The sequence below is a fragment of the Ovis canadensis genome, chromosome 3 (genome assembly GCF_042477335.2).
Source record: "Ovis canadensis isolate MfBH-ARS-UI-01 breed Bighorn chromosome 3, ARS-UI_OviCan_v2, whole genome shotgun sequence".
In the NCBI taxonomy this organism is placed as follows: Eukaryota; Metazoa; Chordata; class Mammalia; order Artiodactyla; family Bovidae; genus Ovis; species Ovis canadensis.
Genome location: NC_091247.1, coordinates 82,499,543 through 82,516,767, shown reverse-complemented (window position 1 = coordinate 82,516,767; position 17,225 = coordinate 82,499,543).

Sequence of the window (17,225 nt, the reverse complement as noted above, 5' to 3'; positions counted from 1 at the left end):
TGGACGTGAATTTGAGCAAACTCCGGGAAATAGTGGAAGACAGGGAAGCCTGCTATAGTCCATAGGATCACAAAGGGTAGGACACAACTTAGCAAATGAACAACAACAACAGCAAAGCATGTTACTAAGTCTTTCTCAATATGAGGACTCATAGGAACAGAGTTTTAAATCCTTCTATTCTCCATCTATCACTCTGAGATCCTCAACCAAAAGAAACATACCCACAAGAACCAATAGCAAAATGAGAAACAAAGGCTAATTTTATCAAAGTTGAACAAGTGCCCAAAACCCCAACTCTACTAGAAGGTAGACTGGAGAAGAAGGTAAAGACCTCAAGCAAGGCTCTTTCTTCTCCCTGGCCTCTGAACTTGAGAATGACCAGCTGTCTGAGCAGAGTCTGAGTCTGCATACCAAACTGCCTAAACAGTATGCCCAGCCTGCCTTACTCACCTGGAGGGACAGGGGAGAAGCCCGTGGGTGCAGAGTACAGAAAGGGAAGGTACAGAGAGGAAAAGAAAGCATTTCAGAGTCCCATATAACTCTCAGTTCAGTTCAGTCGCTCAGTCGTGTCCAGCTCTTTGTGACGCCATGAATCACAGCACGCCAGGCCTCCCTGTCCATCACCAACTCCCGGAGTTCACTCAAATTCATGTCCATCAAGTCGGTGATGCCATCCAGCCATCTCATCCTCTGTCATCCCCTTCTTCTCCTGCCCTCAATCCCTCCCAGCATCAGGGTCTTTTCCAGTGAGTCAACTGTTTGCATGAGGTGGCCAAGGTATTGGAGTTTCAGCTTCAGCATCAGTCCTTCCAAAGAATACCCAGGACTGATCTCCTTTAGAATGGACTGGTTGGATCTCCTTGCAGTCCAAGGGACTCTCAAGAGTCTTCTCCAACACCACAGTTCAAAAGCATCAATTCTTTGGTGCTCAGCTTTCTTGGGCTCCAAAATCACTGCAGATGGTGATTGCAGCCATGAAATTAAAAGACGCTTACTCTTTGGAAGGAAAGTCGTGACCAACCTAGATAGCATCTTGAAAAGCAGAGATATTACTTTGCCAACAAAGGTCTGTCTAGTCAAGGCTATATAACTCTACCCCCTGGGAAAGTGTGACCCAAGGAATATTTCAGACGCTGACCAGGGAGATTAGCTATTTTCTCTTCAACAAGAAGTAGTGATTAGTAGATTATAGGTAAACATCTTAGGACAGCAACGGAAGGAACTTCTACTCCACAGAGATTAGAACATCCCGTGACCTAGCACACATTAGTTACTCAAGAAGTTATAAATAAGAGTATATGCTGGGTTAATAGGGAAAGAGTCTGAAAAATAAGATTTTTTCACCCTTGTTTATGAGAGAATAAAGGACTGTGGAAGCTAAAAAGTCCCACCTTCCCCCAAAGCAGGTATTCCATGACTGTGTTCCTCCAGCCCCTGATCATGCATTTGAAGTTCTAGGAGCTCATCCTTCTTAGAGGCTTCCAGTTCAGTGGAATGGCAGCTCTTTTGACTTGAAAGTTCTACTGCAAGTTCCTACACAATGGTCCCAGCATCCTCTGCCACTCTCTTCTCCTTTTGCCTTCAATCTTTCCCAGCACAATGGTCACTTCCATGATCTACAAAGAAAATCATGACTTCTGAAGTATTTACCAAAAACAAACCACTATCTCCTGTACATTAGCAAGGCCTTAGTCTGGTAACTGAAGAGCCAGGTAAAGATGTCAGATGTATAGAATCCACTTAAATTCCTATGTGTCTGAAAAGATGCTCAACATCACTCATTATCAGAAAAATGCAAATCAAATCCGCAGTGAGGTACCATCTCACACCAGTCAGAATGGCTGCTATCAAAAAGGTTACAAACAATAAATGCTTGAAAGGGTATGGAGAAAAGGGAACCCTCTTACACTATTGGTGGGCATGCAAACTAGTACAGCCACTAGTACAGTGTGGAGATTCCTTAAAAAACTGGAAGTGAAACTGCCATGTGACCCGGCAATCCCACTGCTGGGAATACACACCGAGAAGACTAGAAATGAAAGAAACATGTGCACCCCAATGTTCATTGCAGCACTGTTTACAATAGCTAGGACATGGAAGCAACCTAGATGTCCATTGGCAGACGAGTGGATAAGAAAGTTGTGGTACATACACAATGGAGTATTACTCAGCCATTAAAAAGAACACATTTGAGTCAGTTCTAATGAGACTGGTGAAACTGGAGCCTATTATACAGAGTGAAGTAAGTCAGAAAGAAAAACATCAATACAGTATATTACTGCATATATATGGAATTTAGAAAGAAGGTAACGATGACCCTGTATGCGAGACAGCAAAAGAGACACAGATAAAAAGAACAGACTTTTGGACTCTATGAGAGAAGGCGAGGATGGGATGATTTGAAAGAATAGCATTGAAACATGTATATTACCGTATGTGAAACAGATTGAAGGTTCAGTGCATGAAACAGGGCACTCAGAGCTGCTGCACTGGGACAACCCAGAGGGATGGGATGGGGAGGGAGGAGGAAGGGGCATTCAGGATGGAGGGACACATGTACACCCATGACTGATTCATGTCAATGTATGGGAAAAACCACCACAATATTGTAAAGTAATTATGCTATGCTCAGGCGGCTGCGAGAGCCGGCGCACTAAGCGCAGGCGGCAAGAGGAGCTACCCTATGTCCGAGGTTAGTGGCAGCCAGGAGGAGACACCCTGCGTCCGAGGTCAGTAGCAGCTGGGAGGAGACACCCTGCGTCCGAGGTCAGGGGCGGTGGCCGGGAGGAGCTATCCCACGTCCTAGGTCAGGGGCGGTTGGGAGGAGACACCCTGCGTCCAAGGTGAGGGGCGTTTGGGAGGAGACACCCCGCGTCCGAGGTCAGAGGCGGCCGGGAAAAGCCACCTCGCACCCGAGGCCAGGGGCGTTGACCCTGAGGAGCCATCCCTAGCCCGAGGCCAGGGGCAGCAGCTGGAAGGAGCCACCCACGCCCGAGGCCAGGGCCGGCGGCGGAGAGGACCAACCCGAGCAGCAATGGCTGCGCAGGCGAAGGAGGGCCTAGAGCAGCTAGCCCATGTTGAAGGTCAGGAACAGCGGTGGTAAGGAGATACCCCTCGTCCAAGGTAAAGAGCAGCGGCTGTGCTTTGCTGGAGCAGCCGTGAAGAGATACCCCACGCCCAAGGTATGAGAAACCCAAGCAAGATGGTAGGTGTTGCAAGAGGGCATCAGAGGGCAGACACACTGAAACCATACTCACAGAAAACTAGTCAATCTGATCACACTAGGACCACAGCCTTGTCTAACTCAGTGAAACCAAGCCATGCCCGTGGGGCAACCCAAGACGGGCAGGTCATGGTGGAGAGGTCTGACAGAATGTGGTCCACTGGAAAAGGGACTGGCAAGCCACTTCAGTATTCTTGCCTTGAGAACCCCAAAACAGTATGAAAAGGCAAAAAAAAGATAGGATACCAAAAGAGAAACTCCCCAGGTCATTAGGTGCCCAATATGTTAATGGAGATCAGTGGAGAAATAACTCCAGAAAGAATGAAGGGATGGAGCCAAAGCAAAAACAATACCCAGTTGTGGATGTGATTGGTGATAGAAGCAAGATCTGATCCTGTAAAGAGCAAATTGCATAGGAACCTGGAATGTCAGATCCATGAATCAAGGCAAATTGGAAGTGGTCAAACAAGAGATAGCAAGGGTGAACATTGACATTCTAGAAATCAGTGAACTAAAATGGACTGGAATGGGTGAAATTAACTCAGATGACCATTATATCTACTACTGCGGGCAGGAATCCCTCAGAAGAAATGGAGTCGCCATCATGGTCAACAAAAGAGTCCGAAATGCAGTACTTAGATGCAATCTCAAAAACGACAGAATGATCTCTGTTCGTCTCCAAGGCAAACCATTCAATATCACAGTTATCCAAGTCTATACCCCAACCAGAAACTCTGAAGAAAGTGAAGTTGAACGGTTTTATGAAGACCTACAAGACCTTTTAGAACTAACACCCAAAAAAGATGTCCTTTCATTATAGGGGACTGGAATGCAAAAGTAGGAAGTCAAGAAACACATGGAGTAACAGGCAAATTTGGCCTTGGAATGTGGAATGAAGCATGGCAAAGACTAATAGAGCTTTGCCAAGAAAATGCACTGGTCATAGCAAATACCCTCTTCCAACAACACAAGAGAAGACTCTACACATGGACATCACCAGATGGTCAACACCGAAATCAGATTGATTATATTCTATGCAGCCAAAGATGGAGAAGCTCTATACAGTCAACAAAAACAAGACCAGGAGCTGACTGTGGCTCAGATCATGAACTCCTTATTGTCAAATTCAGACTTAAATTGAAGAAAGTAGGGAAAACCGCTAGACCATTCAGGTATGACCTAAATCAAATCCCTAACGATTATACATTGGAAGTGAGAAATAGATTTAAGGGACTAGATCTGATAGACAGAGTGCTGATGAACTATGGAATGAGGTTCGTGGCATTGTACAGGAGACAGGGATCAAGATCATCCCCATGGAAAAGAAAAGCAAAAAAGCAAAATGGCTGTCTGGGGAGGCCTTACAAATAGCTGTGAAAAGAAGAGAGGCAAAAAGCAAAGGAGAAAAGGAAAGATATAAGCATCTGAATACAGAGTTCCAAAGAATAGCAAGGAGAGATAAGAAATCCTTCTTCAGCGATCAATGCAAAGAAATAGAGGAAAACAACAGAATGGGAAAGACTAGAGATTTCTTCAAGAAAATTAGAGATACCAAGGGAACATTTCATGCAAAGATGGGCTCAATAAAGGATAGAAATGGTATGGACCTAACAGAAGCAGAGGTATTAAGAAGAGATGGCAAGAATACACAGAAGAACTATACAAAAAAGATCTTCATGACCCAGATAATCACGATGGTGTGATCACTCATCTAGAGCCAGACATCCTGGAATGTGAAGTCAAGTGGGCCTTAGAAAGCATCACTACGAACAAAGCTAGTGGAGGTGATGGAATTCCAGTTGAGCTATTTCAAATCCTGAAAGATGATGCTGTGAAAGTACTGCACTCAATATGCCAGCAAATTTGGAAAACTCAGCAGTGGCCACAGGACTGGAAAAGGTCAGTTTTCATTTCAATCACAAAGAAAGGCAATGCCAAAGAATGCTCAAACTACCACACAATTGCACTCATCTCACACACTAGTAAAGTCATGCTCAAAATTCTCCAAGCCAGGCTTCAGCAATATGTGAACCGTGCATTCGCTGATGTTCAAGCTGGTTTTAGAAAAGGCAGAGGAACCAGAGATCAAATTGCCAACATACACTGGATCATGGAAAAAGGAAGAGAGTTCCAGAAAAACATCTATTTCTGCTTTATTGACTATGCCAAAGCCTTTGACTGTGTGGATCACAATTAACTGTGGAAAATTCTGAAAGAGATGGGAATACCAGACCACCTGACCTGCCTCCTGAGAAATCTGTATGCAGGTCAGGAAGCAACAGTTAGAACTGGACATGGAACAACAGACTGGTTCCAAATAGGAAAAGGAGTACATGAAGGCTGTATATTGTCACCCTGCTTATTTAACTTATATGCAGAGTACATCATGAGAAAAGCTGGACTGGAAGAAACACAAGCTGGAAGCAAGATTGCCGGGAGAAGTATCAATAACCTCAGATATGCAGATGACACCACCCTTATGGCAGAAAGTGAAGAGAAGCTAAAGAGCCTCTTGATGAAAGTAAAAGAGGAGAATGAAAAAGTTGGCTTAAAGCTCAACATTCAGAAAACGAAGATCATGGCATCCGGTCCCATCACTTCATGGGAAATAGATGGGGAAACAGTGGAAACAGTGTCAGACTTTATTTTGGGGGGGGGGGGGGGGGCTCCAAAATCACTGCTGATGGTGACTGCAGCCATGAAATTAAAAGACACTTACTCTTTGGAAGAAAAGTTATGACCAACCTAGATAGTATATTCAAAAGCAGAGACATTACTTTGCCAACTAAGGTCCATCTAGTCAAGGCTATGGTTTTTCATGTGGTCATGTATGGATGTGAGAGTTGGGCTGTGAAGAAGGCTGAGCGCCGAAGAATTGATGCTTTTGAACTGTGGTTTTGGAGAAGACTCTTGAGAGTCCCTTGGACTGCAAGGAGATCCAACCAGTCCATTCTGAAGGAGATCCACCCTGGGATTTCTTTGGAAGGAATGATGCTAAAGCTGAAACTCCAGTACTTTGGCCACCTCATGAGAAGAGTTGACTCATTGGAAAAGACTCTGATGCTGGGAGGGATTTGGGGCAGGAGGAGAAGGGGACGGCCGAGGATGAGATGGCTAGATGGCATCATGGACTCGATGGACGTGAGTCTGAGTAAACTCCGGGAGATGGTTATGAACACGGAGGCAGGCGTGCTGTGATTCATGGTGTCGCAAAGAGTCAGACACGACTGAGCGACTGAACTGAACTGAACTGAACTGAATTATCCTTCAATTAAAATAGATAAATATTTTTTTAAAGAATTCCTAGGTGTCCCAGCTCTGCCAGTTAGGAGAGATGAAGAAAAGAATTAAGGATAGATGTGAACCTTGAATTGGTTAATTGATTCCCATCTAGTGATAAAGCAACCTGGGTAGGAATTATAGAATTTCATCTACCTACATAAAATAATAAAACTGAAATATGTCACATAAGAATCAAGAAGGTCTTAACTCGGACTCCAGGCAATTAGGCTGCCAAAAAAAAAAAAAACTATAACACTGATGGAAAAGGGTCTTGGGCAAGACTCACGTGGCCATGAGGAAAACCTCTTTGAATAACTGTAGCCCAGCTCCAAATCTCTAGCCAGTTACCCTTCCTAACCTTCTTAGCCAGAAAAGTAACCACAGTCTGCTCAGGATGGTGACCCTGTCCTCAGTGGCTAAGGATTTTTTAATGCCCAGAATAATGAGACAAGAAATAGAGATGATACAGTAATCAAACCCATGGTCTCAATATTTTTTAATTGCTTAGAAAATCTGGCACTTCAAAGCAACTTACAGATTAAAATATATAATCAAATAAAATGTGTAATTGAATAACTGAGCTTCAAACTTAGAGTTTAAGTTAAAAGGTATAAATGAATTTGCCTATGTTTGTATATACTATTAAAATATATTAGAAAAACTTGAGAACTACCATATTTATAAATTTTATTTATTAAACTAACCAGAGAATTTAAGTACCTTGAAATAATTTACTTGTTATAGACATTTAGTTCTAAGAAGAGAAAATCCATTAAAGTTTAAAATATTTAAAGGACTATAATTAATCAAGTTAATTAATAAACTCAATTAAGAGTGACTGGTAACATTTACTAGATTTATAAATAGAGTAATAGTAAGTAAGAGTTTTAGATCAGACTGTAATAGCTCAATTTTTAAATTTTTTATTTTATAATTTTAATATATCAAATTCTAATTTTAAACACAAAAGTACCTGCAAATACTCTTTTCTGTGAACAACATTAGCCCCCAATATTACTAAAACACACATGCCATTTCCAATTCTATGTTTCCTTTGACTCTGGACCTCTGGCATTTGGTCTTCTGCAGAATATAACCCTGACCCATAAAGAACCAGCTGTCTTCAGCAGGAGGAAGAATCATTTACATGTCAAATGTGAATCTATTTCCTTACTATATTTAATCTCGAAGAATGGCCTCATAAAATAATAAAAGTCCCAATTCAGATTCACATCTGATACTTCATTCCATTATCAAAAACCATTACTACATAATTTATTGGCCTACAGAAAGGGAATGCCTTTTCAGCTCTCAGATGGTTGCCTATATCTCCATCAATATTAATCAAAATTACACAGAGATTCCCTCCTTGTCTATATAATTTTCTAGCAGGATTAAAACACCCAGTTGCAGAATCAGTTGTTAATATTTACAAACCGGGCTCTACTGAAGAGTGGCTGACAAAAGATGGAGCCGAGAGAAAGGACAGAAATGTGCAGAATGTGGTAGAAGGTGAGGGGTCAAGAGACATAACTGAGCTATTACTGAAGCTGAAGAATCAGAAATTTACATATTACTTAAATTTATAAAAGTTAACCAATAGAAGACCTGAAATTGTAAGTATAAATTACATACATATATACAGATATACAGCTGTACGTTTGTGTGTGTGTATGTTTCTATAAACACTAGGAAGAGAACAGGAGAAACAAGCAGTGTTTAAGCAACTTTATCTTTCAAATCAAAGAGCAATTATATATATCACGAAAAATAAATATGTACTGTATTATAAATCAAAAAATACCATCTGGTATACATTATCTGGAGCATCGGTGTTCAATATAGCAGACCAGCCACGTGCGGCTATTGAGCACTTGCGTGAATGCTAAGTCACTTCAGTCGTGTCCAGCTCTTTGCAACCCTATGGACCATAGCCCACCAGGCTCCTCTGTCCATGAGATTCACCAGGCAAGAATATTGCAGTAGCTTACCATCTCCTTCTCCAGACTGAGCGCTTAAAATGTATCTACTGCAACTTGAGGTATAAGTTATGCCACAACTTATGCTGTAGGTATAATTTACACCACAAATTTTGAAAATAATATAAAAATGTAAAATATCTCATTAATAAAATAATTACATGTTGAAGTGATAATATTTTGGATATACTAGGTTAAATAAGATATATTCCTAAAATCAGCTTTGTATGTGTGTTTTGCTTTTTTAATGTGGCTACTAGATAATTTAGAATTTATAGATGTGGCTCACATTACATTTCTGTTAGATAGGACTACTTTAGAGTTTTGACCTTAAACATCAGAAGGACTGAAAATATAAATAAAGGAGTTGGCCTCAAGGAAACAAGCGAGGGAAAGTGACACATGGGGTGGAAACCAGTTGCTCTTTATAGAAGAGAATCAGAACCTCTTCTACATGATTTGAATTATCTTAGGCATATATTACTTTGCCAAGAAATTGAAATGTTTAAACAAATTTAAAATAAAATAATAAAATATCATAAAAGAAGAAAATAACTTGGTCACAGATAAAGGCTTTAGAAAAAAATAGGGATGGAAGGGCACAAGGGTGGAAAGAGGAAAGAATGTAGGCAGACAATGTCCACACACAGGAGAGGATCACAAGGTCACTCTATGGGTCAGCATGATGGCATTAGGGATCATGGTGGGCAGATCTGTCCCCAGCTTTCATGAACAAAACATATTTACCGAGGGATTTCCCTGGTGGTCCAGTGGTAAAAACTTTATGCTTCCGCTGTAGGGGTCCCAAGTTCGATCCCTGGTCAGGGAACTAGATCCCACATGCCACGACTGAGAATTCACACACCACAACTGAAGATCCTGCATGCCACAAATAAGACCTGGTGGCAGCCAAATGAATGAATGTTTCAAATATATATATTCACCATTTCTTACTATAGTTCATCCTAGTCTCCAGCCTTCACTCTTAAAATGACTAGCAGGATTACTCCTCTCTCTGTCCCACAGCCTGTCACAGCATCCTTAGTTCTGTGGTAAAAATCATCATGACCTTTCCAATTTCCTGACGGTTCTTGGCACCTAAAGTGATCTTCAGTCCCAAGTCAACACCTCCCTCCTATAAGCCCATTCTCTTTACCAACAGGAAATTCAGTATTTCTAAAAGTATCTTCCTTCATCAAGCTCTCAATTGCAGCTAGCTAAGTGTTTCTACCTCTGAGTCCATAAGATTTGAACCTTTTAATGCTTTAATGAAAAAGCATTAAAACACAGGTCAGTAGTAAATAATATTGTCGAAATAGTAAGGTCAATCCACACAGTAATGCATTGCTGCAACAAATATTTTTGAGGACCTGTTGTACTGAGCTCTGTTCTAGACACGAGGAATAGCAATGAGCAAAACAATATCCTCTGCACTCTCGGATGTTTATATTTCAGTGAGAGAGACAAATAATGAATAAGAAATCTATGTTTCCCTGGTGGCTCAGTGGTAAAGAATCCACTTGCAATGCAGGAGACACAGGTCCAATCCCTGGGTCGGGAAGATACCCTGGAGGAAGACATGGCAACCCACTCCAGTATTCTTGCCTGGGAAATGCCATCAACAGCGGAGCCTGGTGGGCTGCAGTCCATGGGGTCACAAAGCATCGGGCACAACTTAGTGACTAAACAACAAGGAATCTATACGTAGACAATGTTAGAAGATGATAAGTGCTGTCTGATATATTTACTATTGTATAAGGAAAATATGCAGATTCATGGGATAGAAGGTAACAGGGTTGGTCGAGGAAGGGACTATCTTACACTATCTTATTCTTACTGAGGAAGTGATCCTAAAGGAATCACTGGGATGATGGAAATGATTCAGCTACACAAAAATCCGGGAAAAGGGGAAAAGATGTTCCATGCAGGGGATGGTAAAGGGCTTCAGATGGGAATGAGCTCAGTGGTCCAAATCAGCAAGAAGACATGTGGAACTGGATTAGAGGGAGTAAGGAGGAGAGAGAGGAAGCTAATCCACCATCCATCTTACAGGGACTTGTAGTCCACAGTAAAGACTTCAGATTTTATTCCAAACAGAATGAATTCTATCAGCAGGTTTGGAGCAGAAAATGACTTGGCAGGACTTCTGACTTCTGGGTTTCTTGTAATTATACTAATCAAAAGATCCGTCCTTCTTTCTTTCTCCACTCTTAATGACAGTGAAATGATAGAATTAAATCAGAATTCTTTATTCACCATAAATATGAATCACCTTGGATCAACAAAGAGATAACTATTTATAGGGTGGTCTATTTATAGGGTGGTGTCACTCTCCACACGGCTCTATGCCATTTGCAGGGGAATTTAAGTTTTACATCTAATTTCTTGAGTTAACAAATATTTATTGAGCTCTTCCTATAGACCACTTCTGTGCTAGGCATTTTATTTCATCCTCATAACAATCCTGTGATAGTGGTAAGATTATCCTATTCCATATTTGAAGAAACAGGCCTGGAGATTAAATAACTTGTGTAAGATTTTAAAACAATAAATGATAGAACCTAGATTCACACCCAGCTTTCCTGATGCAAAGCTCCACATCACATTGTCCTTTTTATAGTCTTCTTATCAGCCATAATCCTCTTTTCTACCATTTTAAAAGACAAATATCAAAACGAATAATCTACTTGGAGGTAAATAGTGGTAATTGCTGTCAGCTCCCGACAGTAAAATAGAGATTCAGCGAAGTAGAATAATTTGCTAGCAATTATGCAACTTCGTAGTGGCCAAGCTGAGATAATTATTTGATTTTCCCAAATGCTCCCATTGTTATCCAAATGTGCGTTTCTGAAAATTCAAAAGCAGAAAGACATACACTTAAGCATGAATACAGATTTCAAAGTAATAAAGGTTAATTAAGCTCTAGACATGCTCACAAAAAAAAAAAAAAAAAACAAACAAAAAAAAAATCCCAACTGCATAGCAGCTGCAAAAATGAGAATATTCAGGGGCTTCCCTGGTGCCTCAGTGGTATTCGATCCCTGGTAGGGAAGATCGCACATGACGTGGAGCAACTAAGCCTGTGTGCCACAGCTATTAAGCCTGTGCTCTAGAGTCCAAGAACCGAAGCTACTGCGCCTACCTGCTACAACTACCAAAGCCCTAGAGCCTGTAAGAAAAGCCACCACAATGAGAGGCCCACAAGCACAACTAGAGAGCAGCCCCCACTCGCCGCAGCCAAAGAAAACTCCACATGGCAGCGAAGACCCAGCACGGCCAAACGTAGATAAATAAACAAACTATTTTTAAAGGAGCATATTCAAAGAATGCTTCCAAAGTGGAGATGTGGAGGAGGATATTAGCATATTATGAAGCAGAGGCATCAACCGAGTGGGCAGATGGACGTGGATGAGCAGGAAGCCTGGTGCCATCCCAACCTAGTACATGGATTCTATGGAGTAATTAAGGTGCCTACAGATTAGTCATTGCAAACTGTTTACCAGGAAAAACTGCACTTTAAGTTGAAAGTGTGTTTATCTTGTATCTTGCCTATGATTTCTCAATAAGATTCATGTCATATTGATCAGGATACATCAATCTTGAAAAAAGCTGGTGAAAAAAATGTATGATATTTTTATTAAGATGTATAAAAATAATATAGTGTATATGGCTTTCATACCACTCCATTCAAGCAATGCCACTGCAGTAAATGGAGGGGAAAATTCTATTACAGTAGTACATGCTTTACTGCACTAATATTTTCCTTTCAATTTTAAGCTATACTGGAAAACAAAGTGGACCCTTCAGGAATCATTTGCTTTAGCATTTGAAAAAAAAAAAAGCATTGATTTTAATACGGGAGCATATAATCAAGTTTTAGAAATATTCAAATCAAAATTATCTTTGAAAGGCAATTTGTCAGTATTTCATTTATCCAACCTTTGAACATTAAATTTTTTTAGTTTTTTCCCCAATCCTCTATCTCAAATATAAGGTCATTTCCTTTAGAATTATGTCATTTTTAAAAAATATTGCCAACTTCCTATGTTTCTTATTTCATTTCACTTACAAAATTAAAATACCTATGTAATAAGGTAAAGAAATAAGGAGGGTCTTCAAGTTTTAATAGCATAAATAATGACAGTGGCATTGATGTAAGAAATAATTATGGAATAATTAAGAACTGAACTAAATGATTCAGAGATTGTCCCCTTGTAGCTTTTGATATTATCATCTCCAACACATGGCCTTTCCCAGAAAGGGAAAGACAAACGTGGAAGATTTTATGACTAGGCCAACAAATAGCACACATCACTCCCAACCATATTTCACTGAACAAAACCCAGGTACTTGGCCCCAAACCAAATGCAAGGAATGATGGTAAATTCAACCTTTCTGTGTGCCCAGGAAAAGGAAATAGGATTTATTAATACCTAACAAGTCTCTAACACAAAGAAAAAAGGTTCAATTATACAATGGTAAGGTACTAAGATTTCCTTCTATAACTTCTGAAAGTAGTTCAGAGAGCTACCCTAGAATCCCTTTATACTTTTTTTTGTTTAGCCTTATGAAGAAATCTCATGAACAGTTGTCACCCCCCCAAAAAAAGTGTCTGTCTACAATGCGGGAGACCTGGGTTCAATCCCTGGGTCGGGAAGTTCCCTGGAGAAGGAAAAGGCAACCCACTCCTGAACTCTTGCCTAGAAAATCCCATGGACAGAGGAGCCTGGTGTCCATGGGTTCACAAAGAGTCGGACACAACTGAGCGACTTCACTTTCACTTTCACTGACATTCTGAGAGATAAGTAAACCTCTGAATCTATAACTTGCTCATCTCAGGAAACAGTGTTTTAAAAGCTGAGGAAAACAAAGTTCTGGATACACCAAACTTGTCTAGTACTGTTTCAAGCCCAACCACAGACAGAGAACTGCCACCTCACTTTCAACTCCTATTTCTGGTTAAATTCAGAGAACAGCACTCTGTGTGTCCAGCTATGTGCTGAGTTCTAGGTTAACAGGAACATACCAGATAAAAACTAAAATGTATGCTGAGTCTATTGATGTCCGCTTAGCAGAAGGGAGGAGGTACAAAGAGCAACAGGAGTACGAATGGTGGGCACGAAACAGCCTTGGATTCCTACCTTTGGGTCTACTTTCAGATTTTGAATCAATTCTGTTCCCATGTCCAAATTAGTAACAGTGCTTTGTGGAGAATGGAACTGAGTAGCTAATTACAACTTTTATAACAAAATGCGTGATGCCATAATGGAAGCTGCCTCTCAAGTAATGAGTCCCCCCTCACTGGAAGGGTTCCAGCCGCGAGAGCATGACTGTCTAATGAAATACCATGAAGACTTCAATATTCAGTATAAAGCTGAAATTATACCCACATACCAACCAAGGATCTGATCACAAGATTTCATGTACTTTTAAATCTTTCTGCTATTAAAAAAAAAAAAGTGATTATGTACCAAGTCACATTTCCAGCTCTATGTCATTGGTATCCTTTGTTTAACAATCATGTATGAAAGGCAAAAAACAAAAACAACCAAAAAATTAATCTTAAACTGCAACCTAAATCAGTGCTTTATTTCTCTTTCTTCAAATAGATTGTTTTACTAGCCATCACTTTCTTAAATAAATCTAGAATATTCTGTTTAAGTCATTTTTAACTCAAAATAACATTAAGTTTTGCCAGTGAAGGAGATTTACAAGGTAATTCATATATAGAAATGGATATAAACAATGAAAGTACAAGTGTAGTAAGCCATACATCCAGAGGTAGGGTTTTCAAAAGTTATGCTTAAAGATCCAAAATTACTGATTTTTTAAATCTAGGTATATAATTAGACCATAATTAGATGGTATACACACATACATACATAGGCACCCAGAATACCATAGGTTGAATCATCAGATTTTTAACAGTTAAACCAAGTTAAAATTAGAAATGATTGAAAACCTTCATTTAAAATAAAACAACCAGCAACCTCAGAAGCCTAGAGATTAGTTCTTGTTAGCATCATTTGAGTTAATAATTCCAAGAGGGAAAAATACAGCCATGACCATAAATTAAACTTAGTGTTTCTTGCTGACTAAACTCTGCATGTTGCTGTTAAAAAAATGCTTGTTTCTTAGCTAGCAAAACATCTGCTTTTCGATGCTAAAATGGGGATCCTCAGGGAAGTAGTGATCTTTCCCAAGGCAACTTGATTAATAGTAGGCTTCCAAATTTTAGTTAAAAGACATTCTGATGAAGCCAGCAGTACTGAATAATTGTTTCCACAAATAATCTTGATATATATTTCCTTTCTCTCCAGGATTTTAGACAATGGGACTCTGAGATGCACTGTTTTTCTGCTGCACAGCTTTGCTCTTATAGTTAACCCACAAGTCAGTGGTGTTCACTGCCCACCTACAAACATGAGCCATGTCCTGCACAGCATCTTCACTCACTGGTTTCTAGAGGAGAAATCATCCAAATGTGGAGAAATAATAAACAAATAGACAATAACATTTAAAACAAGGACTAAAATGTTTATTCCAAGAAGTTAATTTCATTGCAATAAGTGGAAATGCAAGAATAAAACCGTATTCTCAAATACACAGAGATGGGCCGGTGAGAGTTACACAAAACGTAAAAATTGTTGAGACTAAATAAGCTTTCTGCAAGGTGAGGAGAAGACACTTCAAGGACAAAGCAAGACTTTTAAAAATACGGTAGAGCTGATGCTGGCTTCGAAACATAAAATAAGTTCTTAGAACATATCAGAGGAGATGACAACAGGAAAGAGAAATACAGAGGAGAAAATGAAAGGGAGGTTGGGAGCAGGGAGACAGAAAGTTTGTTGAATTAGCAAATAAGAGACCTGAATTCATGTCCCGGACCCCTCCTAACTAGGTAATATTGACTAGTTCTCATCACCATTATCATCATCATCATCACAAGCTATAACTTACAGAGAATTTACAACAGACTCACCCTTTACACAGATTAGAGATTATCTTCTTTAATCCTCACTGCAACTTTATAAGCAAGATCCTGTTGGTTCCACTTTAGAGACAGAGAAACAAACTGAGAAAACTTACTCATCCCAAAATTTTACAACTAGTAGATATCAGAACCAGGGATTCCCTGGTTTGAAAGCCTGTGTTTACTTTGAACACCTCCACCCTTTCTACAGTGGAGGGATATCTTCGAGATGTGTCCTCTCAGAACCTCAGTCTCTTCATCTACAAAGGGATCATTATAATCCTTTTTACAGTCACATGAGGATGTGTGCATGTGTTATAAGTCACTTATATAAGTAGTTGCTTCAGTTGTATCTGACCCTTTGTGACCCTATGGACTACAGCCGGCCAGGCTCCTCTGTCCATGGGGATTTTCCAGGCAAGAGTGGGTTGCCATGCCCTCCTCCAGGGGATCTTCCCAACCCAGGGATCAAACCCACATCCCTTACATCTGAGGATGTGTATCTGTTGTCTTTTAAAAAAAAAAAATTAGGATATACATGCTTTACAATGTTGTATTAGTTTTTGCTGCATAATGCCACAGTAACTTAATTTGTTATTTCTCCTGGGTCCATGAGAAGGCTAGGCATTCCTCTGATCTTGGCTGGACTTGATGGGACAGTTTTAATGGTCTGAGCATGTGCTTGGCACTGGTCTTTGGTGATCTAGCATGGCATCACTGGGATAACTAGTCTGTTCCCTGTGGCCTCTCATCTCTAACAGGCAAGTCCAGATTTGTTCCCATTACAGAGACAGAGAGAGCAACAAAGTTCTCTTGAGTCCTAGGGACAGAATGTGGTAGGACTTACACCACATTCTCTTAGCTAACTAAACCACAAGACCAGCCTGGATTCAAAGGTTTGGGGGTAGACTCTAAAAAACATTTCACAGGACACATATACACAAAAAACTGAACAAATGGGGCTACTTTACAATCACTCTATAACAGAATATATGTAAATACACTTTCCAAACTACAAACTGCCACCCCACTGGCTCCTTAACTAAAACCCACCCTTCCTGAAAAGCACCAGTCTCTGCCACCAATCCAAGGACGATTTGTTTGCTTGTTTCCATAGCTATTATCTCTTCCAGCTGAGCTTGTGGAAAAGAGCTGAACAAAGCCACAAAATGAGAATCATATATCAGGTTTTTCTTAAGGTCTCGGAATTCACATAAGATTTTCCCCTCTGTTCTTACACCAAGACTACATCCACACTTCTATTCTATTAAATTCAAAATTTCTTCCAGAATTAAAAATCAAGGAAAATTATTTCCAAGCTTGGTGTTATTTATTCTTGCTGCTGCTGCTGCTGCTGCTGCTGCTGCTGCTGCTGCTAAGTCACTTCAGTCATGTCTGACTCTGTGCGACCCCATAGATGGCAGCCCTCCAGGCTCCCCCGTCCCTGGGATTCTCCAGGCAAGAACACTGGAGTGGGTTGCCATTTCCTTCTCCAATGCAGGAAAGTGAAAAGTGAAAGTGAAGACGCTCAGTCATGTCCGACTCGTCGCAACCCCATGGACTGCAGCCTTCCAGGCTCCTCCATCCATGGAATTCTCCAGGCAAGAGTACTGGAGTGGGGTGCCATTGCCTCCTCCTATTTATTCTTGACCTTTCTGAAATTGTACATTCCATCATTTTTGTTGTTGGAGTATCATGCTTTCTTCTTAAGATAAAATCCTAAATGTTAAATCCCAAGTTCACAGTTAAAATCCTAAGGGACAGTCTG